This window comes from Pan troglodytes, chromosome 5, assembly GCF_028858775.2.
Source record: "Pan troglodytes isolate AG18354 chromosome 5, NHGRI_mPanTro3-v2.0_pri, whole genome shotgun sequence".
Taxonomy (NCBI): domain Eukaryota; kingdom Metazoa; phylum Chordata; class Mammalia; order Primates; family Hominidae; genus Pan; species Pan troglodytes.
In genome coordinates, this window is record NC_072403.2 from 103,278,667 (window position 1) to 103,300,961 (window position 22,295).

At 39.9% G+C, this 22,295-nt stretch overlaps 2 long non-coding RNA genes across 2 annotated transcripts in view; both read left to right on the forward strand.

Moving 5' to 3' along the window:
• The window catches only part of LOC104006913 (uncharacterized), a 505,712-nt gene that overhangs the window by 215,206 nt on the left and 268,211 nt on the right, over positions 1–22,295 (forward strand). The gene's annotated exons all lie outside the window — the stretch shown is intronic.
• LOC112209420 (uncharacterized) lies at positions 6,951–7,466 on the forward strand. The gene is made up of 2 exons (XR_002944147.1): positions 6,951–7,090; positions 7,375–7,466. It is a non-coding gene; the product is annotated as an uncharacterized LOC112209420 (long non-coding RNA).

Genomic DNA, 22,295 nt, shown 5'->3' on the forward strand with positions numbered 1-22,295 from the left:
CATCAAACTGGGGAGAGTATCCTGAATTATGCAGATGTGCTCAATGTAATCACAAGTGTCCTTAAAAATGAAAGTAGAAGGAAGAAGAGAGTGTAAGGGGGATGTGACTACAGAAGAAAGGCACAGAGAGATAAAACATGACTGATGCTGAAGATGGAGGAAAGGGCCATGAACCAAGAAAGGCAGGCAGCCTCTACCTGGAAAATGCAAAGAAATAGATTTCCCTAGAGCCTCCAGAAAGAAATGCAGCCCTGCATTTATTTTAGCCCGTTGAGACTTATATTGGACTTCTAACTTAACAAACTGTAAGATAGTAAATTCGTGTGATTTGTTAGAAAGAGGAAGTCAAAATGCTCTGTTTTAAAGCTAACCTTTGTTGGACTATGGCTTTCCATCAATTCCTGTACTAATTTCTTTATACATATCATTTCATATAATTTTCAGAAAAATAACAAAACAATAAACTATTTCAAGTATTGTCTCTGCTTAATAGCTATGAATATTGACTTAGCTGCCTAAAGATACACAGTTCATACTAGAGTCAGGATTAGACACAGGTGATCTGACCTCTGAGCCATCATTCTCTTAAGCCCCATCAGTCATCAGAGAGATAGTGTGTATAATCTTAAGTTATTTATCTAGAAGTACTCATTTGAATGTGTTCTTTTTAACCAAGGGTCAAGAGAAGCCTGAAGGGAGACATCCCTGTTTATGGTAAGTTCTACCACAGCTAGAAATAAGAGTTCTTGGAATAGATTCTGTAAATTTGTTATACCCTTTGAACTAATGATGATAGATCTAGTTTTCTTCTGTATTTTCTTTTTTTCTGCCAATAGCACTGAGGAAAAAAAGAATTGAGTAGAAGAAACAATCAAAAAGGCTAGATATGATGGAAAGGAGGTTTATTTTTAAGTTTGTATTAACTCAAATTAACCTTAGCTCCTCCCGAAATTTTTCAACTATTCTTTAGAAATAAGTTCAAGCATCTGGAGGTTTCTTGATTCTAATCTGTGCTTTCTTATCAATACATAACTAATGTCCATCAAATGCCAATATGCCTGGAGAAGTAAGCTCTAAGAAATGAATTTAATTTTCAGTGAAGTGCCACTTATTTGGCATTTTAGTTATGAATCTGCCTGCTTTGTTCTGCACCATAACTGGGTTTTGTCCAACCACTTTTAATTACGAGGTTATGCCTGGGTCCTTGTTTCCTTTGATATAAACTTTTCAGACCCAAGCTCTGGGTCTCATTTTTTCTGAGCTATGGCTTCAATACTAGGAATCCCTGAGGCCTGATGTTGGTTGGACACTGACTCCAATTATTTTCTGTGCAAATTACTTGACCCTTCAGCTTTGATTCTCCCTTTCACAAACTGAGGATATAATCACTCTTCTCTTATCTCCCAAGGCTCCTAAGGGAAACATTAAAGAGTTCTGAATATGAAAAACACTATATACCTGTGAAGGAGTGTTATGAGCTCATCATTTTCCATCCAATTTCCAGATAATATCAGGTGCAATAGTCCCCAGGGAAGCTAGTTAAGACACAGCAATCCTTGGCCAAGTCTGTGGTCTCCCTTGCTGCTTCTGAGGTGCCCTGCAACAGACAGTAAGCAGCAACCCATTCCCTGCTACAGAATTTTTTTTCATGGCTGTTTGCAAGTGAGATCCTAGCAGAATTGCTGAGCGCTTGTTAAACTTTTCCCTTCACTTAATCTACTTGAAAAGAACCTTGCTGCATACATTTGTACACATCACCGCCCCAGAGGAGCTCTGTGAAAGTGCACTCCTGTTCCTCTGGACTGCTTGGAGAAGAGAAAAGTAAGTAGTTTTCAGTGCAGTCTGAGAGTTCAGCTGGAGAACAGATATTTTTAGGATTAAAGTAAACTGGTGTTATAATTAAAGTGCTTAAGACACTCTCAAACTGAACATCATTTTTGCTCTTCTTGCTGTAGATAAGGATATCATCAGACTCTACAGGTCCTCTCCTAATGCAGTTGGCCTAATCAATTCAAGGCAAAGTGACAGCAAAGCATTTTATGGACCTTTTTCTTTCTATCTGTTTTCCAGGAGAGAGAGGCTGAGTATGGATAAGTGAACATTTATTTATTTTCCTAGGTTCTGAATCCCATTCCACAGCAGTTGGCTTGGATACCTCTAAGTAGCTCCTGTTCCTCTGACTTTGCCTTCATTTACTCCCCTTATTCCTGAAACCTCTTTTTGTCATTTTCAGGGGTGAAAACTTCAGGAGTGCTTCTTTTAAGTTGCTGAATGGAAGGGATTATGCCATTGACTCATCGGGCCCTTGGAATAAGAGAGGACCTTAGTTTACAGAGGAGAGAATTGAGGCCCAGAGCTACTCAGTAATGTATTACAAGTCACAAATCCGATTTGAAACAGATCTGACACCAGAGCCTGGGTCTCTGACTTCCATTCTGGGGTTCTATCCATTACATGCCCAGTAATAATCCCTGCACCTTGGACCCATATGGGACACAACCCACAGGCTTTACCTTTAGGGATGTGAAGGCCAAGGCTTTCCTTCACCTTCTGCTTTTGTACAAGTACAAATCAGGAGCATTTCTGTATTTGCCCTTTGGCTGTGGGTGGTCCTGGTGTCTCTTGAGAAAGATGGAAGAGGCTAGCCTGAGGTTTCTTAGCAAAATATTAAGTCAGAATTTTTCACTTTCCATTGTAACCCTCGTTTTCCATGCTGGGGCAGCCCAGAGGTAGAACAGGGTCATAATAACAGTTATAAAACCAGTATCTTTCTGACTCTAGCCGATCCACTTTTGGGAATTCCAGCCCCTTCAAATACTTCCCAGGTTGTTTCACGGGTTCTCAGAAGTTGTTTCCCAAAAGCTCTGAGCACTAATTTTTATAATTTACAGTCTTTAAGTCTCAATGATTATTGTAATCTCCTGCAAGCTATCTAAAAATCAGATTTTACAATACTACCCCAAGAAAACTTGAATTGGCAGGTGTGGGATTTGGCCTAGAAATATGTATGTCTGTAACTTCTCACATTGATTTCAGTATTAGACAGGTCTGTGAACCCCTGTTCTATTTCCACAGGTTATTCTTTCAACACAATATTCAGAGCCCACTATAACCTCAGCACTATCCTAGGCCCTGGACATAAGCAATGAAGAAGGAATGTTCTGACATTTTTGGAGCTTTCACAGCTCAAGGACAACACATGAATAAATAGTTAAACATGTAGTAAGTCAGCCAGTGACAGATATGATGGAGAAAAGCAAAGTGAAAGTGAGGGTGGGAGCAGTGCTGCTGTTTTATGCAAGGAAGACCTTTTCTATCATCTGACATTTGGGTAGATGCTAAGGAAAATGGTGGAACAAAGCCATGTGAATATTTTGTAGAAGGATGTTCCAAACAGACAGCAGCTAGGTCAAAGAGCCTTGAGTTGAATTAGCCTGCTGTGTTTCAGAATGAGCAAGGAGCCAATATGCCTGGAGAGGACAGTATGAGCCAGAGAGGAAAGCAATAATGTCCAAATGGAGCAGGGGCTCTGGCGTGCAGGACGTAGGTGAGTGTGCAGAGTAGAGCCTTAGAACATGATTAGGGAGCCACTGGAGGATTTTAACCATGGAGAAACAAGGTCTGATCTTGTTTTTTATGTATCACTCTGGCTTGTGGTCTTGAAAGTCAAATTTAAGATGGCAAAGTTAGAAGCTGGTAGACTAGTAAGGAAGCTAATGCAGTCCAGGGAAGACAGTTTTGTAACCAAGTGGTAGCAGTGGCCATGATGTGGATACTGATATATTTTGAACATAAAGACTATGGTAATTTAGCTGGGTGGGGTGGCTCACACCTGTAATCCCTGTTCTTTGGGAGGCTGAGGTGGGAGGATTGCTTGAGGATGGAAATTCAAGACCAACTTGAGTAGCACTGCGAGACCCCATCTCTACAAATAAGTTTTTTTTAAAAAAGTTAGCCTGGTGCAGTGGTGTGCACCTGGAGTCCCAACTATTTGGGAGGCTGAGGCAGGAGGATGACTTGAGTCCAAGAGGTTGAGGCTGCAGCGAGATATGATCATGCCACTGTAATCCAACCTGGGTGACAGGGTGAGATCTTGTCTTAAAAAAAAAAAGGCAATGAGATTTGCTACTGTATTGAATATGGGGTGGGATGAGAAGAGGAATAAAGGGCAACTATGAGATTTTTGGTCTAGACAAGTCAAAGAATGAAGTTGCAACTTTAAAGAATGAAAGGAGTATGAAAAGAAGAGATTTGAAAAGAAGAAGAATTTGATTTGCATGTGTTAATTTTGAAATACCTATTAGATATCCGGATGGAAACGTCCAATAGCTGTCTGGCTATCCAAATTGGGAGATCCAGGAAAAAGTCCAGACCGGATGTACAAATTTGGGAATCATTGGCAATATGGCAAGGTAGAGGCCATATTGTGTAATGAGTTTTGATAAAGAAAAAAGGTCTAAAGACTAAAGTCCTCTTGCACTCTAATGTTTAGAGGTTGGAGACAGGGGAAGGGCTGATGCAGAAGAGTGAGAAGCGGTGGCTAGATAGAGTCAATAATTTTCTTCCTCTCCAGTTCCGCCTTACTGAGACAATGTGTCCTGTCACTGCTAATCCCCACAACTGTGACTCACTGCCAAAATCTCAAAGGCACCAGTAATGCCACAGCTGCCTCTAAGGCAGGAAGCACTAGGACACTGCCAAGGCTGGTCCTGCTGCCACTGTTCTCACCAGTTCTGTGAGAGCACCAAAACAATCCATCCTTCAGCTCTTTGATGCCCAGCAGGCATGAAAATAATCTCTTTTTTAGGTTTCAATATGTAACTTATTGGAGAATTCTTAAAAGATTTAGGTAGGTATCTGGAAGCCAGTCAGAGTAAATGATATATTCTAGCCCATGAAATGAATACATATATTTCAAGTATAATTTGGTTCTGAATCCTAGCATAAACACAGCTTAGATTCAAGCAGAGATACTAGTTACATTGAAAAAAAACATGAAACTATAAAGCAATTATTTTTTAACATTAGGAGGGAGTTCTTGCAATCATGGAAGAATCTGAGCTATAGCATCACAGAAGTTTGGTTTCAGATCCCATCCTAGCAAGAGAGAGAAAGCTCACAGAGGGAGACAGCATAGTTTTCATTCTCTTCCCGGTTACTCTTGACAAGAGTAGGGGAAGCCTCTGTTATGTGCTATTTAAGGTGTTGGAAAGAAGGAAGCAATTTATTAATAGTTCAACAAATGCCTATTCCATTACTGTAATTTATTACTGAAATATATGCTATAGTAATGTGCAGTCCACATACATATGACTTGTTAAAAGACTGGCTGCTTCTCCAATTTTGCTCATTCTGAGTACCCATCTTGGTTTTAATAGTCCAACAGGGCCCAGGTGCAGAATCTCTAATTTACAAAACCTGAGAATTTCCTGCAGAGGACTAAGGAATGACTGAGCCCTCATTCTATAATAAGAACAATACTTTTTGTACTTAAGTTTGTAGAAACAATATTATATACACAGGATTCTTATATCCTACTCCAGATAGTCCCAAAGTAGCAAGTAATAAAAGTTCATCGGCATGATATGGGACAGTTTGGTTGTTGGTGTGGCTGGATCCTCTTATATTTGTCCCTCGCAGTCCCCATATTAAAGGCTCTTGACCCAGTAAGGTTTGTTTCTGGTTTTAGAGTTCTTCTTGTTAATTCCCAGCAAGTCTAAAGCTTTTTATGGTAACCCCAGGAGGGGCATGATGCTGCAATTCTACCTACACAACTTGAATACTTTTTGTTTGAAGTCTTTCTAGTGGCCATGTTTTCTCAGGTATCAGCTTTTTGTTGGGTTCTTTGGAAACTTCGAGGAAAGAAGGGATTACACTATCTGTCACTCTGATAAGAAGGTTTTCACACTTGAAATAAGAATTAAACATGGCTGGGTATGGTGGCTTATGCCTGTAATCCCAGCATTTTGGGAGATCGAGGCAAGGAGGAGTGCTTGAAGTCAGGAGCTTGAGACTAGCCTGGGCAACGTAGCATACCCCATCTCTACAAAAAAAAAAAAAAAAAAAAGTGTTTTAATTAGGCATGGTGGCATGTGCCTGCGGTCCTAGCTACTTGGGAGGTTAAGGAAGGAGGCTCCCTTGAGCCAAGGCTGTAGTGAGCCATGATTGTGCCACTCCAGCTTGGACGATAGTGTGAAACCCTGTCTCAAAGCTATTTCATGGGTCAGAGTATTAAGTATCTCTGAGGCAATAATAGTGCTTGATGTTTCTATTTAATCATTCCATTTTTAATATCACAATGGCTTATATTATGACTGTTGCTGGCCAGAAATGGCAGATGGGTTGGGAAAAACTGACAATAGAGCCTATTCAAATAGCATGCTCTTATTCTGCATTGGCATGGACAAACATTCATTTTTCCCTCTCCCTTTAGTATTTCATGTATTGATGAATAGCAGCACAATGGTCCACCTAGTGATTGCAGCCAGACCCCCATGCCTCTCTCCTGACCTCAATTTTTACATCACACTGGGATCAAATAGTCCTAATATCTCTTTAATTCACTCTCTCCTATCTCTGGTCAAAAATGCCCTACTTCAGACTTTTATTGTTTCCTACTTGAATGATTTCAGCAGTCTCCTATTGGTCCTCTGTATGTCCAGTCTCGTCCTGTGAAATCCATGCTAAGTGTTTCCACAAGAGAGCTCTTCAACCAAAAAAAAAAAAAAAAAAAAAAAAAAGTAGAACATCCTTCGTCTACTTCAAAACTTTCTAAGGTCACCTCAAAATACAACAAGATGCCTCTAATTGTGGGCTTTGGACCTTCTACATCAGAATTACTGTTAAAGATGTACATTACAGAATTTTGAATTTGCATTTAAAACATGCTTCCCAGGTGATTAATATGCACTCAGAACAGTTAAGAAAAACTTTAGACAAATTAAATTTAACAGAGTTTAATTGAGCAAAGAATGATTCACAATTTGGACAGCCACCAAACCAGAATAGGTTCAGAGAGATTCCATCAGGGCCACGTGGTAGAAGAAGATTTCTGAACAGAAAAGCAGAAAGTGATGTACGAAAGATGGAAGTAAGTTTCAGAAACAGCTGGATTGTTTACAGCTTGGCCTTTGCCTTATTTGAACATGGTTTGAACAGTAGACTATCTTTGGCTGAAAATCAGTGATTGACACAAGAGTAGATTATAGGCTGTTTACACATCCAGTTAGGTTACAGTTCCTTATGCAGGGAGAAACCTTTAGGCCACACTTAAAAGGAGGCAGCTTTAGGCTAAACTTAATTTAACACAGTAATGGGCTTGAGGCCCAAGCTGGGCCGAGTAGAATTCTCCTTGAATCATTCCTCTCATTTCAGGAGAAAAATGAAGGAAAGAAAATAAAGATAGGATGCAGAACAATGCTGAAAGAAGCAGTAAAGAGAAGGCAAGAAAGAGAAAGACCCTGAAAGCATTGAAACCCTGGTTTCAGGCACCCGTAAGTCTAGCAGTGCCTCTTTTTTTTTTTTTTTTATTATACTTTAAGTTTTAGGGTACATGTGCACATTGTGCAGGTTAGTTACATATGTATACATGTGCCATGCTGGTGCGCTGCACCCACTAACTCGTCAGCTAGCATTAGGTATATCTCCCAATGCTATCCCTCCCCCCTCCCCCCTCCCCACCACAGTCCCCAGAGTATGGTATTCCCCTTCCTGTGTCCATGTGATCTCATTGTTCAATTCCCACCTATGAGTGAGAATATGCGGTGTTTGGTTTTTTGTTCTTGCGATAGTTTACTGAGAATGATGGTTTCCAATTTCATCCATGTCCCTACAAAGGATATGAACTCATCATTTTTTATGGCTGCATAGTATTCCATGGTGTATATGTGCCACATTTTCTTAATCCAGTCTATCATTGTTGGACATTTGGGTTGGTTCCAAGTCTTTGCTATTGTGAATAATGCCGCAATAAACATACGTGTGCATGTGTCTTTATAGCAGCATGATTTATAGTCATTTGGGTATATACCCAGTAATGGGATGGCTGGGTCAAATGGTATTTCTAGTTCTAGATCCCTGAGGAATCGCCACACTGACTTCCACAATGGTTGAACTAGTTTACAGTCCCACCAACAGTGTAAAAGTGTTCCTATTTCTCCACATCCTCTCCAGCACCTGTTGTTTCCTGACTTTTGAATGATTGCCATTCTAACTGGTGTGAGATGATATCTCATTGTGGTTTTGATTTGCATTTCTCTGATGGCCAGTGATGATGAGCATTTTTTCATGTGTTTTTTGGCTGCATAAATGTCTTCTTTTGAGAAGTGCCTGTTCATGTCCTTCGCCCACTTTTTGATGGGGTTGTTTGTTTTTTTCTTGTAAATTTGTTTGAGTTCACGGTAGATTCTAGATATTAGCCCTTTGTCAGATGAGTAGGTTGTGAAAATTTTCTCCCATGTTGTAGGTTGCCTATTCACTCTGATGGTAGTTTCTTTTGCTGTGCAGAAGCTCTTTAGTTTAATTAGATCCCATTTGTCAATTTTGGCTTTTGTTGCCATTGCTTTTGGTGTTTTGGACATGAAGTCCTTGCCCACGCCTATGTCCTGAATGGTAATGCCTAGGTTTTCTTCTAGGGTTTTTATGGTTTTAGGTCTAACGTTTAAATCTTTAATCCATCTTGAATTGATTTTTGTATAAGGTGTAAGGAAGGGATCCAGTTTCAGCTTTCTACATATGGCTAGCCAGTTTTCCCAGCACCATTTATTAAATAGGGAATCCTTTCCCCATTGCTTGTTTTTCTCAGGTTTGTCAAAGATCAGATAGTTGTAGGTAAGCGGCGTTATTTCTGAGGGCTCTGTTCTGTTCCATTGATCTATATTTCTGTTTTGGTACCAGTACCATGCTGTTTTGGTTACTGTAGCCTTGTAGTATAGTTTGAAGTCAGGTAGTGTGATGCCTCCAGCTTTGTTCTTTTGGCTTAGGATTGACTTGGCGATGCGGGCTCTCTTTTGGTTCCATATGAACTTTAAAGTAGTTTTTTCCAATTCTGTGAAGAAAGTCATTGGTAGCTTGATGGGGATGGCATTGAATCTGTAAATTACCTTGGGCAGTATGGCCATTTTCGCGATATTGATTCTTCCTACCCATGAGCAAGGAATGTTCTTCCATTTGTTTGTATCCTCTTTTATTTCCTTGAGCAGTGGTTTGTAGTTCTCCTTGAAGAGGTGCTTCACATCCCTTGTAAGTTGGATTCCTAGGTATTTTATTCTCTTTGAAGCAATTGTGAATGGGAGTTCACTCATGATTTGGCTCTCTGTTTGTCTGTCGTTGGTGTATAAGAATGCTTGTGATTTTTGTACATTGATTTTGTATCCTGAGACTTTGCTGAAGTTGCTTATCAGCTTAAGGAGATTTTTGGCTGAGACAATGGGGTTTTCTAGATAAACAATCATGTCATCTGCAAACAGGGACAATTTGACTTCCTCTTTTCCTAATTGAATACCCTTTATTTCCTTCTCCTGCCTGATTGCCCTGGCCAGAACTTCCAACACTATGTTGAATAGGAGCGGTGAGAGAGGGCATCCCTGTCTTGTGCCAGTTTTCAAAGGGAATGCTTCCAGTTTTTGCCCATTCAGTATGATATTGGCTGTGGGTTTGTCATAGATAGCTCTTATTATTTTGAAATATGTCCCATCAATACCTAATTTATTGAGAGTTTTTAGCATGAAGGGTTGTTGAATTTTGTCAAAGGCTTTTTCTGCATCTATTGAGATAATCATGTGGTTTTTGTCTTTGGCTCTGTTTATATGCTGGATTACATTTATTGATTTGCGTATGTTGAACCAGCCTTGCATCCCAGGGATGAAGCCCACTTGATCATGGTGGATAAGCTTTTTGATGTGCTGCTGGATTCGGTTTGCCAGTATTTTATTGAGGATTTTTGCATCAATGTTCATCAAGGATATTGGTCTAAAATTCTCTTTTTTGGTTGTGTCTCTGCCAGGCTTTGGTATCAGAATGATGCTGGCCTCATAAAATGAGTTAGGGAGGATTCCCTCTTTTTCTATTGATTGGAATAGTTTCAGAAGGAATGGTACCAGTTCCTCCTTGTACCTCTGGTAGAATTCGGCTGTGAATCCATCTGGTCCTGGACTCTTTTTGGTTGGTAAACTATTGATTATTGCCACAATTTCAGCTCCTGTTATTGGTCTATTCAGAGATTCAACTTCTTCCTGGTTTAGTCTTGGGAGAGTGTATGTGTCGAGGAATGTATCCATTTCTTCTAGATTTTCTAGTTTATTTGCGTAGAGGTGTTTGTAGTATTCTCTGATGGTAGTTTGTATTTCTGTGGGATCGGTGGTGATATCCCCTTTATCATTTTTTATTGCGTCTATTTGATTCTTCTCTCTTTTTTTCTTTATTAGTCTTGCTAGCGGTCTATCAATTTTGTTGATCCTTTCAAAAAACCAGCTCCTGGATTCATTAATTTTTTGAAGGGTTTTTTGTGTCTCTATTTCCTTCAGTTCTGCTCTGATTTTAGTTATTTCTTGCCTTCTGCTAGCTTTTGAATGTGTTTGCTCTTGCTTTTCTAGTTCTTTTAATTGTGATGTTAGGGTGTCAATTTTGGATCTTTCCTGCTTTCTCTTGTGGGCATTTAGTGCTATAAATTTCCCTCTGCACACTGCTTTGAATGCGTCCCAGAGATTCTGGTATGTTGTGTCTTTGTTCTCGTTGGTTTCAAAGAACATCTTTATTTCTGCCTTCATTTCGTTATGTACCCAGCAGTCATTCAGGAGCAGGTTGTTCAGTTTCCATGTAGTTGAGTGGCTTTGAGTGAGATTCTTAATCCTGAGTTCTAGTTTGATTGCACTGTGGTCTGAGAGATAGTTTGTTATAATTTCTGTTCTTTTACATTTGCTGAGGAGAGCTTTACTTCCAACTATGTGGTCAATTTTGGAATAGGTGTGGTGTGGTGCTGAAAAAAATGTATATTCTGTTGATTTGGGGTGGAGAGTTCTGTAGATGTCTATTAGGTCCGCTTGGTGCAGAGCTGAGTTCAATTCCTGGGTATCCTTGTTGACTTTCTGTCTCGTTGATCTGTCTAATGTTGACAGTGGGGTGTTAAAGTCTCCCATTATTAATGTGTGGGAATCTAAGTCTCTTTGTAGGTCACTCAGGACTTGCTTTATGAATCTGGGTGCTCCTGTATTGGGTGCATAAATATTTAGGATAGTTAGCTCCTCTTGTTGAATTGATCCCTTTACCATTATGTAATGGCCTTCTTTGTCTCTTTTGATCTTTGTTGGTTTAAAGTCTGTTTTATCAGAGACTAGGATTGCAACCCCTGCCTTTTTTTGTTTTCCATTTGCTTGGTAGATCTTCCTCCATCCTTTTATTTTGAGCCTATGTGTGTCTCTGCACGTGAGATGGGTTTCCTGAATACAGCACACTGATGGGTCTTGACTCTTTATCCAACTTGCCAGTCTGTGTCTTTTAATTGGAGAATTTAGTCCATTTACATTTAAAGTTAATATTGTTATGTGTGAATTTGATCCTGTCATTATGATGTTAGCTGGTGATTTTGCTCGTTAGTTGATGCAGTTTCTTCCTAGTCTTGATGGTCTTTACATTTTGGCATGATTTTGCAGCGGCTGGTACCGGTTGTTCCTTTCCATGTTTAGCGCTTCCTTCAGGAGCTCTTTTAGGGCAGGCCTGGTGGTGACAAAATCGGTCAGCATTTGCTTGTCTGTAAAGTATTTTATTTCTCCTTCACTTATGAAGCTTAGTTTGGCTGGATATGAAATTCTGGGTTGAAAATTCTTTTCTTTAAGAATGTTGAATATTGGCCCCCACTCTCTTCTGGCTTGTAGGGTTTCTGCCGAGAGATCCGCTGTTAGTCTGATGGGCTTCCCTTTGAGGGTAACCCGACCTTTCTGTCTGGCTGCCCTTAACATTTTTTCCTTCATTTCAACTTTGGTGAATCTGACAATTATGTGTCTTGGAGTTGCTCTTCTCGAGGAGTATCTTTGTGGCGTTCTCTGTATTTCCTGAATCTGAACGTTGGCCTGCCTTGCTAGATTGGGGAAGTTCTCCTGGATAATATCCTGCAGAGTGTTTTCCAACTTGGTTTCATTCTCTGCATCACTTTCAGGTACACCAATCAGACGTAGATTTGGTCTTTTCACATAGTCCCATATTTCTTGGAGGCTTTGCTCATTTCTTTTTATTCTTTTTTCTCTAGACTTCCCTTCTCGCTTAGTTTCATTCATTTCATCTTCCATTGCTGATACCCTTTCTTCCAGTTGATCGCATTGGCTCCTGAGGCTTCTGCATTCTTCACGTAGTTCTCGAGCCTTGGTTTTCAGCTCCATCAGCTCCTTTAAGCACTTCTCTGTATTGGTTATTCTAGTTATACATTCTTCTAAATTTTTTTCAAAGTTTTCAACTTCTTTGCCTTTGGTTTGAATGTCCTCCCGTAGCTCAGAGTAATTTGATCGTCTGAAGCCTTCTTCTCTCAGCTCGTCAAAATCATTCTCCATCCACCTTTGTTCCGTTGCTGGTGAGGAACTGCGTTCCTTTGGAGGAGGAGAGGCGCTCTGCATTTTAGAGTTTCCTGTTTTTCTGTTCTGTTTTTTCCCCATCTTTGTGGTTTTATCTACTTTTGGTCTTTGATGATGGTGATGTACAGATGGGTTTTCGGTGTGGATGTCCTTTCTGTTTGTTAGTTTTCCTTCTAACAGACAGGACCCTCAGCTGCAGGTCTGTTGGAATACCCTGCCGTGTGAGGTGTCAGTGTGCCCCTGCTGGGGGGTGCCTCCCAGTTAGGCTGCTCGGGGGTCAGGGGTCAGGGACCCACTTGAGGAGGCAGTCTGCCCGTTCTCAGATCTCCAGCTGCGTGCTGGGAGAACCACTGCTCTCTTCAAAGCTGTCAGACAGGGACATTTAAGTCTGCAGAGGTTACTGCTGTCTTTTTGTTTGTCTGTGCCCTGCCCCCAGAGGTGGAGCCTACAGAGGCAGGCAGGCCTCCTTGAGCTGTGGTGGGCTCCACCCAGTTCGAGCTTCCCGGCTGCTTTGTTTACCTAAGCAAGCCTGGGCAATGGCGGGCGCCCCTGCCCCAGCCTCGCTGCCGCCTTGCAGTTTGATCTCAGACTGCTGTGCTAGCAGTCAGCGAGATTCCGAGGGCGTAGGACCCTCCGAGCCAGGTGTGGGATATAGTCTCGTCGTGCGCCATTTTTTAAGCCGGTCTGAAACGCGCAATATTCGGGTGGGAGTGACCCGAGTTTTCCAGGTGCGTCTGTCACCCCTTTCTTTGACTCGGAAAGGGAACTCCCTGACCCCTTGCGCTTCCCAGGTGAGGCAATGCCTCGCCCTGCTTCGGCTCGTGCACGGTGCGCACACCCACTGGCCTGCGCCCACTGTCTGGCACTCCCTAGTGAGATGAACCCGGTACCTCAGATGGAAATGCAGAAATCACCGTCTTCTGCGTCGCTCACGCTGGGAGCTGTAGACCAGAGCTGTTCCTATTCGGCCATCTTGGCTCCTTAGCAGTGCCTCTTATGCTCTCTCTAGAAAATGGTGTGCAGGGCTAACATCAGCAGGTTGCTTAACCTCTTAAATCCTTAGTGGCTTATAAAATCCGGTATGAACTGGCCCTCCATAGATCCTCAATTGACCTCATTTTGTGTAACCTACCTTCATGCTTACTATCCTGCAGCATATTAGACTCCTCTCAGCTCTGTAAAATCACCAAACTGGTGCCCATTTAAGGGTCTTTATACCAACCATTCCTGCTCTCTCACATGCTTCTCTCTCCACTGCCCCCTGGGACTTTCCTGGATGGCTTTTTTTTTTTTTTTCTACTTAGAGCTAGGGTTACTTCTACAGAGGCCACCTGACCACTCAAAAATAACCACCCCATAATTATGTGTCACATCACCTTTTAAAATGTATTGCATACCATTTATAAAAATCTGATGATATTTATTAATTTATTGGTTAGTTTGTGTCTTATTTTCCCCACTTGACTGAGCTCCATGAAAACAGCTCCTGGCACAGGATAAACACTCAGTGGATACTTATTGAATGACAGAAAAATAATCACCACCACCACCACCACCAATATTTACTTGGGTTTATTATGTGCCAGGCACTGTTATAGGCATCTTATTGGTTAACAAATTAAATCATTGCAATGGGCCTATATGAGATTAATACTTTTATTATCTCCATTTGACAGATGATGAATCTGTGGTACAGGAAAGTTGAAACACTCAAAGAACAATGATTCCAGCAAAATAGGCACTTTTGTGTATTCCATGTGTTGATCAAGAAATAAGAAGATATGCAAATAAACAAGAGGAGGAAAGAGAGCTGGGGCATGCCTACTGCTCTGAATATTCAAAAAACAGGGATGAGGTGTAGTAAAAAGAAGCAAAGAGGAGAAAAGATGGAAATAGAGGCTATATTGGTTTTCTAGGGGTGCCATAATAAAATACCACAGGTTGGGTGGCTTAAACAATTGAAATGCATATTCTCACAGTTCTAGAGCCTGGAAGTCCAGGTCTGGTTTCTTCAGAGGCTTCTCTCCTTGGCTTGCAGATGTCCTCCTTCTTGCTGGGTCCTCACATGGTTGTTCCTCAGTCTGTATTGACTGTGTCTTAATCTTGTCTTCTTATAAGGACACCAGTCATATTGGATTAGGGCCCAAACATAGGACCTCCTGTTACCTTAATTACATCTTTAAAGATCCTATCTCCAAATACAGTCAAATTTATTTAGAGTTACTAGTGACTTCAACATATGAATTTTTTGGGGGACGCAGTTCAATTCAACACATAACAGAGAGGAAATAAGTAATGTGTAAAACTGAGTGAAAGTAAATGAAATTAAGGGGATCAGGAAAGTTGTGGTGTAAAGCAGAAGGTATAGAAGAAATTATTGCATAGTTGGTATAGAAGAAATTATTGCATAGTTAAATGGAAAACAAAGGTGAAAAATAGAAGCCAGCAAGGAAAGAAAATAAATCAATGTACTCACTGAGAAAAAGAAGACACATATGAATATTTGTACAATGACAAAGATAGTGTAACTGCCCAGTGGGTTTACCTAGCCCACTACCTAGACGGAGCTGATTTATCAAGACAGGGGAATTGCAATACAGAAAGAGTAATTCACTCAGAGCTGGCTGTGCAGGAGACAGGAGTTTTATTATTACTCAAATCAGTCTCCCCAAGCATTCAGGGATCAGAGTTTTTAAGGACAACTTGGTGAGTAGGGGGAAGCCAGTGAGCCAGGAGTACTGATTAGTTAGGTAGGAGATAAAATCATGGGAAGTTGAAGCTGTCCTCTTGCCCTGAGTCAGTTCCTGGGTGGAGGCCACAAGATCAGAAGAGCCAGTTTAGATGATCTGGGTGGTGCAAGCTGATCCATCAAGGAAAGGGATCTCAAGCACTGATCTCAGAAGCAGTTTAGGGAGAGTCAGAATCTAGTAGCCTCTAGCTGCATGACTCCTAAACCATAATTTCTAACTTGTGGCTAATTTGTTAGTCCTACAAAGGCAGTCTAGTCCCCAGGCAAGAAGGAGGTTTGTTTTAGAAACAGGCTGTTATTGTCTTTGTTTTAAACTATAAACTAAGTTCCTCCCAAAGTTAGTTCAGCCTACACCCAGGAAGGAACAAGGACAGCTTGGAGGTTAGAAGCAAGATGGAGCTAATTAGGTTAGATCTCTTTCACTGTCTCAGTCATAATTTTGTAAAGGTGGTTTCAATAGAATACATAAAAGATTAACACAGGAAAAAAGAGACAGAAGAGGGACAATGCCATAAAAATGAATAGAGAAAAGGGGAAGAATTAAAAAAAATAGAAAACCAGCTTTACAACACATTGGATGTATGCTGTATTTCATTTTTGTTTTGTTTTGGAAAATGTCCTATCATTTTGTAAGGTTGAATACTGAAGTGCATGATTTCTATGACTAAAGACTTCACTGATTTGAAATATTATAAGAAGGCGATGCTGATATTGGAAATATCATGGAGATAGAGTCAGGAATACTTTCCTATATGACAGTACTGATCTTTGTCATAAGAGAAAGTGTATTGGCTGCATTTTATAAAGCTTTGGGGGGCTTTAAAAAGCAAAGAAATTGAGATTGTGTTAGCTGGAATCCGGCAGCAGGTTTAACAGGAGATACTGTTCTGCTACAGCTCTCACCAAGGGAGTTCAATTTCAACAGTGCTAATCTTTCCATTGTGGCGGAAGTTTAAATTTTGTGCCCCTAAGGAAAAATTTCCAAAGTAATTCCCATTGAACTTGCCTCCCATAAATCCCTGCTTCATACACTATCCAGGTACCACCTGTGCCTCTCCAGGGCAATGGTACCTTTCTCTCCACATGGTAAAACATACTCATTTGACATTTCACATGCCAAATTCTTTTTTCCAGTGTGGTTAAATAAAGTTTCTATTGTTCCATAAAACTTCTGGCATGAAATTTTAACTCTAATTTTTTTTTCATTTTAATGTAATTTTGTGCACTTTGTTCTTGGTTTCTGGTATTGCAAATTGATATAAAGCTTTTAAATATAGCTCTACATTGTTTTATTATTTTAGCTATTGTAGGAAAGTTTAACTTTCCCTCTGAAGATTCAATAATTTGGGTCTACAAACAAACTGACAATATAGACAGATTAACAGGAGAAAAGGCATCCAAATTGATATATGTGCAAATGCATGGGCAGTACACAAAATATGAGACTCAAGGAAGGGCCAGATGGCTGAAGCTTAAATAGCACCTTCTTCATAGGAGAAAAGTGGTGAAATATAGGCAATTTTGAGAGGTAGTAAAAGATTTTTCATAGAATTGAATGGGCCCAAAGAGCAGACAGTAGCTTGTAAATGATTGTCTTTGGAAACTGAGTGGTACTGGAGAACAGTCAACGGCCTAGGACAAATTTCCCCTGAGATCTGGACGGAGGTGTTGACAACGGAAGAAGGTGAGGGCTGGAAGTTTACGGTGAACAAAGGTTGTCTTATGCAGATAAAGTCTCCCTAGAAATCTCTCAGGGCTACCCTCAGAAGAACAGATGAAAAGTCTGTCTGGGAATGATGGAGACTTTTAGTCTTTTCTCTTCTCTGGTGGTTAATCTTTCATGGTCATCTGATGAGATTCCTAGGGAGAGAGTTTCAATTGCATTTTTTTTGGGAAGAACTTCCCTCAGTCAAATAAGGGAACTTCCAGAGAAAGCCCCTCCTGTGCCTGAGGGGTAGGAGAGAAACAAGAGAAAGCTAGAAAGTCATTGGTTCAGAGGCAGCTTCTAAGGCCTTTTAATTTCTTTTAGTTCAAAGTGCTCAGCATGCCAAAATGCTATAGGTTGGGGTATCAGTTCTGAGCCCCAACATTATATTGAAACACATCAATGTAAGTATGTTTCTTTTCTGACTATGCATATAAAAAGTGTAATAACTAAACAGTCTTCTTGAATAATAGAATAATAATTCACTATATAATTCTTTTATTATATTCAAAAGTGAGGCCAGGTCTGTTTTAGTTCTAACATAAGCTAGAATTTATCATGTTATGTACTTATTGCATTTATTAATAACTGAGGGTCTCTGGGTCATATGGATCACTTGGGGTGCACAAGGAAATTTCAGGAATCCACTCCATATATAGTAAACAAAATATCAGGAATTGGTCCAATGAAACTACATTGAAACAAACTTTCCAGATGATTCTAATATTTACTAAATTTAGGGAACTACTGGGAAATACTTTAAATGCAAGAAATAAAATTGAGTCCAAATAAATCACCCTGCTGAGATGTCCCTTTATTACAAGTTTTTATACATGTACATTTCATATATAAAACAAATTATTTTTGCCTTCTTAAAATTTCCTATTTTATTAAATTTATTATACTTTAAGTTCGGGGATACATGTGCAGAATGTGCAGGTTTGTTACATAGGTATACATGTGCCATGGTGGTTTGCTGCACCCATCAACACGTCATCTAGGTTTTAAGCCCTGCAAGCATTAGATATTTGTCCTAATGCTCTCCCTCCCCTTGCCTCCTACCCCCCAACAGGCCCTGGTGTATGATGTTCCCCTCCCTGTGTTCATGTGTTCTCATTGTTCAACTCCCACTTACGAGTGAGAACATGCGGTGTTTGGTTTTCTGTTCCTGTGTTAGTTTGCTGAGAATGGTGGTTTCCAGCTTCATCCATGTCCTTGCAAAGGACATGAGCTCATTCTTTTTTATGGCTGCATAGTATTCTCTGGTGTATATGTGCCACATTTTCTTTATCCAGTCTATCATTGATGGACATATGGGTTGGTTCCAAGTCTTTGTTATTGTGAATAGTGCTGCAATAAACATATGCGTGCATGTGTCTTTATAGTAGAATGATTTATAATTCTTCGTGTATATGCCCAGTAATGGGATTGCTGGGTCAAATGGTATTTCTAGTTCTAGAGCCTTGAGGAATCGCCACACTGTCTTCCACAGTGTGGAAGATCAATTTGGTTGAACTAATTTATACTCCTACCAACAGTGTAAAAGCGTTTCTATTTCTCCACATCCTCCCCAGCATCTGTTGTTTCCTGACTTTTTATTGATCACAATTCTAACTGGAGTGAGATGATATCTCACAATGGTTTTGATTTGCATTTCTCTAATGATCAGTGATGATGAGTTTTTTTTCATATGTTTGTTGTATATGTTTGTTGGCCACATAAATGTCTTCTTTTGAGAAGTGTCTGTTCATATTTTTTGCCCACTTTTTGAAGGGGTTGTTCGCTTTTTTTCTTGTAAATTTGTTTAAGTTCCATGTAGATTCTGGGTATTAGCCCTTTGTGAGATAGATTGCAAAAATTTTCTCGCATTCTGTAGGTTGCCTGTTCACTCTGATGATAGTTTCTTTTGCTGTTCAGAAGCTCTTTAGTTTAATTAGATCCCATTTGTCAATTTTGGCTTTTGTTGCAATTGTTTTTGGTGTTTTAGTCATGAAGTCTTTGCCCATGCCTATGTCCTGAATGGTATTGCCTAGGCTTTCTTCTAGGGTTTTTATGGTTTTAGGTTCTATGTTTAAGTCTTTAATCCATCTTGAGTTAATTTTTTTATAAGGTGTAAGGAAGGGGTCCAGTTTCAGTTTTCTGCATATGGCTAGTCAGTTTTCCCAGCACCGTTTATTAAATAGGGAATCCTTTCCCCATTGCTTGTTTTGTTGAAGATCAGATGGTTGTAGATGTGTGGTGTTATTTCTGAGGCCTCCGTTCTGTTCCATTGGTCTATATATCTGTTTTGGTACCAATACCATGCTGTTTTGGTTACTGTAACCTTGTAGTATAGTTTGAAGTCAGGTAGCATGATGCCTCCAGCTTTGTTCTTTTTACTTAGGATTGTCTTGGCTATATGGGCTTTTTTTTTTTTGTTCCATATGAAATTTAAAGTAGTTTTTTCTAGTTCTGAGAAGAAAGTCATTGGTAGCTTAATGGGAATAGCATTGAATCTATAAATTACTTTGGGCAATATGGCCATTTTCATGATATTGATTCTTTCTACCCATGAGCATGGAATGTTTTTCCGTTTGTTTGTGTTCTCTCTTATTTCCTTGAGCAGTGGTTTGTAGTTCTCCTTGAAGAAGAGGTCCTTCATGTCCCTTGTAAGTTGTATTCCTAGGTATTTTATTTTCTTTGTAGGAATTAAAATTTTCTTTAAACAATTTTCAACTTTACACTTCTCCATTTTTCACATGAATATTTGAAAACTCTGATTTTGTTTTCTTTAGTTTTGTTTGGCTTTAGAGACTTTACTGTAACAAGGTGATGCCAATTTAATGAACTCAAAGTACGTTGCACATATAAACAACAGCAGAATAAACGTTTCATGCTTGACTGGGATTGTAACTGAAACAGTTTCGTTTGAACAGTGCAGCTTGGTATATCAGATGGGAGGACTCAGGTCTCCTGAATCAAGGAAAACTTGCTCTGTTATGCATGGCCACCAAAGTCCATATAAATTCTTTTTTCTTCCTTCAAAATTTGATGATGTTGAGGAAATAGAATTAAAAACACAATCTTCTCTCAATCCAGAAATTTTCTCCACGAAGATAGTAGAAACAAAAACCACCCCACTTTTACTTTTGAATTAGCATTAAACCATGATGTGATGTTAATCACAATCAGCTGAAAGACTGCAAAATCTCACCCCTCTATATGCCAACCAGTTACGACCCATTGCATACATGCTTTCAATATAAACAATAACTAGACCATGAGTAAAAAGATTTAACAGCACTATTTGTCTTACATAATTCATCCTCAAATCAACCATTACCAGGGTGACCGTCTGTGTTAATTGACTTTACCCAGAGAAAAAAACAAACTTCTCCCATATTTGTGGCAGGATGCAATTTTGTGACTTGGAGCAAGGTGCCCACTGAAGTTAGGTTCCTAATCTCTCAGAGAAACTTGGAGATAGGGGTGCTATACCCCTTGATGTTTACATTTCAAAGAGATGGCTCCTGAATCCTTGAGAAAGGCAATCCTGACTCTTAAAGCTGACAAAAGGCCTGTCTGGTTTTCAAAAGGATTTACATACATTTCAAAGAGAAGAGAAGGTACTTATAATTACAAGTTTTCAAATGCAAATGCTCAAAGAGAAAGGGAGAGAGGAGCTCTTTTCTCATTTTCAACAGGGAGAATTAAGTACCTTACTTTTAATTTGCGTTTGTCCTTACAACTACCACTCTTAAATGTGAATTCCTAATTAAGAACCATGAAGCTGACTCATTTCATCAGATAAAGGCTTTTGGTTTTCTCTGCTGTTATGTCAATAAGTTTAAAATATCCAAATTTTCACCCTTATTTTCCCTGCGACCAAGGGTCTACATTTACAGGACAGCTGGGTGGATTTATCAACAGTCATCAGTTTGTAGTGATAAGCCTGGTACCCAAGGGAACAATAAAATGTGTAAACTTGCCTCCTAATTATATCATATCACCAACTGAGGCACAGAAACTTGTATTACAGATGTTCAATTAGTTCTTGACTTCCAGTCACTGACTTTGGACTCTAACCTGGACTAAGAAATTTTCATTTTAAGAATGTATGTTCAGTCCTGAGATAGTTACAGGTGTTTGCTGGGAGATTTTGTTCAGAAAGGGGCACTCACAGGGTCGCATTTGATTTGAAGGGTGCTCATCAGGACATACCTGAGGCTATCTGGACCCTCAGTTGTGGTTATGCTCCAAGTGTTTGCCTTCTAGAGAAACAGTTACTTGTACAAGTGTTATTTTCAGAACATTCCTTTGACTTTCTGCATAAATAGGCATCACATCACTTTCTCACTCGACTCCAATTTCTATCTTCTTGAAAAATGAGCAACGTGAACTGGTTGGGGCCAAAGGGGAATGCTCCTGATTTAGCAAGTGGCAGTGGGATACTGAGTGGCCTTGTATGACTCAATATGTTTACTCTTAAAGGGCTGGCTCCCAAGGAGTTGCACAGATAGTTCTTGGGCTTCAGTCAAAGAAAAGAATAACACAGCTGCCCTCAGCAAGGGGGAATTCCAGCATAATGGATTGGCAATGGAAACAGTTTAAACCAATATGAATATAATAGCCACCCACTGAGAGGCAATTTACACACACCAGACCAGCCTTGAAGTGGTGTGCTTGGCCAGTGTAATCTACTCAGGGTTATTTTATGAGACTTGATATAAGGAAAATGGGTGAAGAGAAAATGAAAAGTAAGGGAAAGTCGACCAGTCCAAATGACATGCTAAAGCCCCAAACTCCTGCTTCAGGGGCATTGCTGCTTTGTATGACACAGAAAGAATGGTATCTGTCTAGCTCCTTAAGAAGTAATATGTTTTTAAGTGCTAATCTGGCCTGATTTCAGTTCTGGTTATGCTGGTAACTGGTGAAATGGCTCTGGACGTTTCACTTCCCTACTCTACTTGATAAAAATAAGGGGTTATGTTAGAAAGCCAGTCCAAAAAAAGTGCCTGGAACTTGGGCTCTAGAACTCTGGGCGCCATTGCGAGCACCTTTCAAGATGGCTGTGTGAACTTGGGCAAGTTTCTTACCCTCTGTAAGCCTTACTTTCCTCATCTGTACAATGGGGACAATAGTACTACTTTATTAATACCCTTCTTATAAATATTAAAGGAGATATTCATATGAAAGCACTTTCAACACGTCAAGCCCATGATGAGTACTTACTGAAGGTTAATCATCCTTATAATCAGGAACCTTTATAGTCTTTTCCTGCCTCTAATGTCTAAGATTTTTA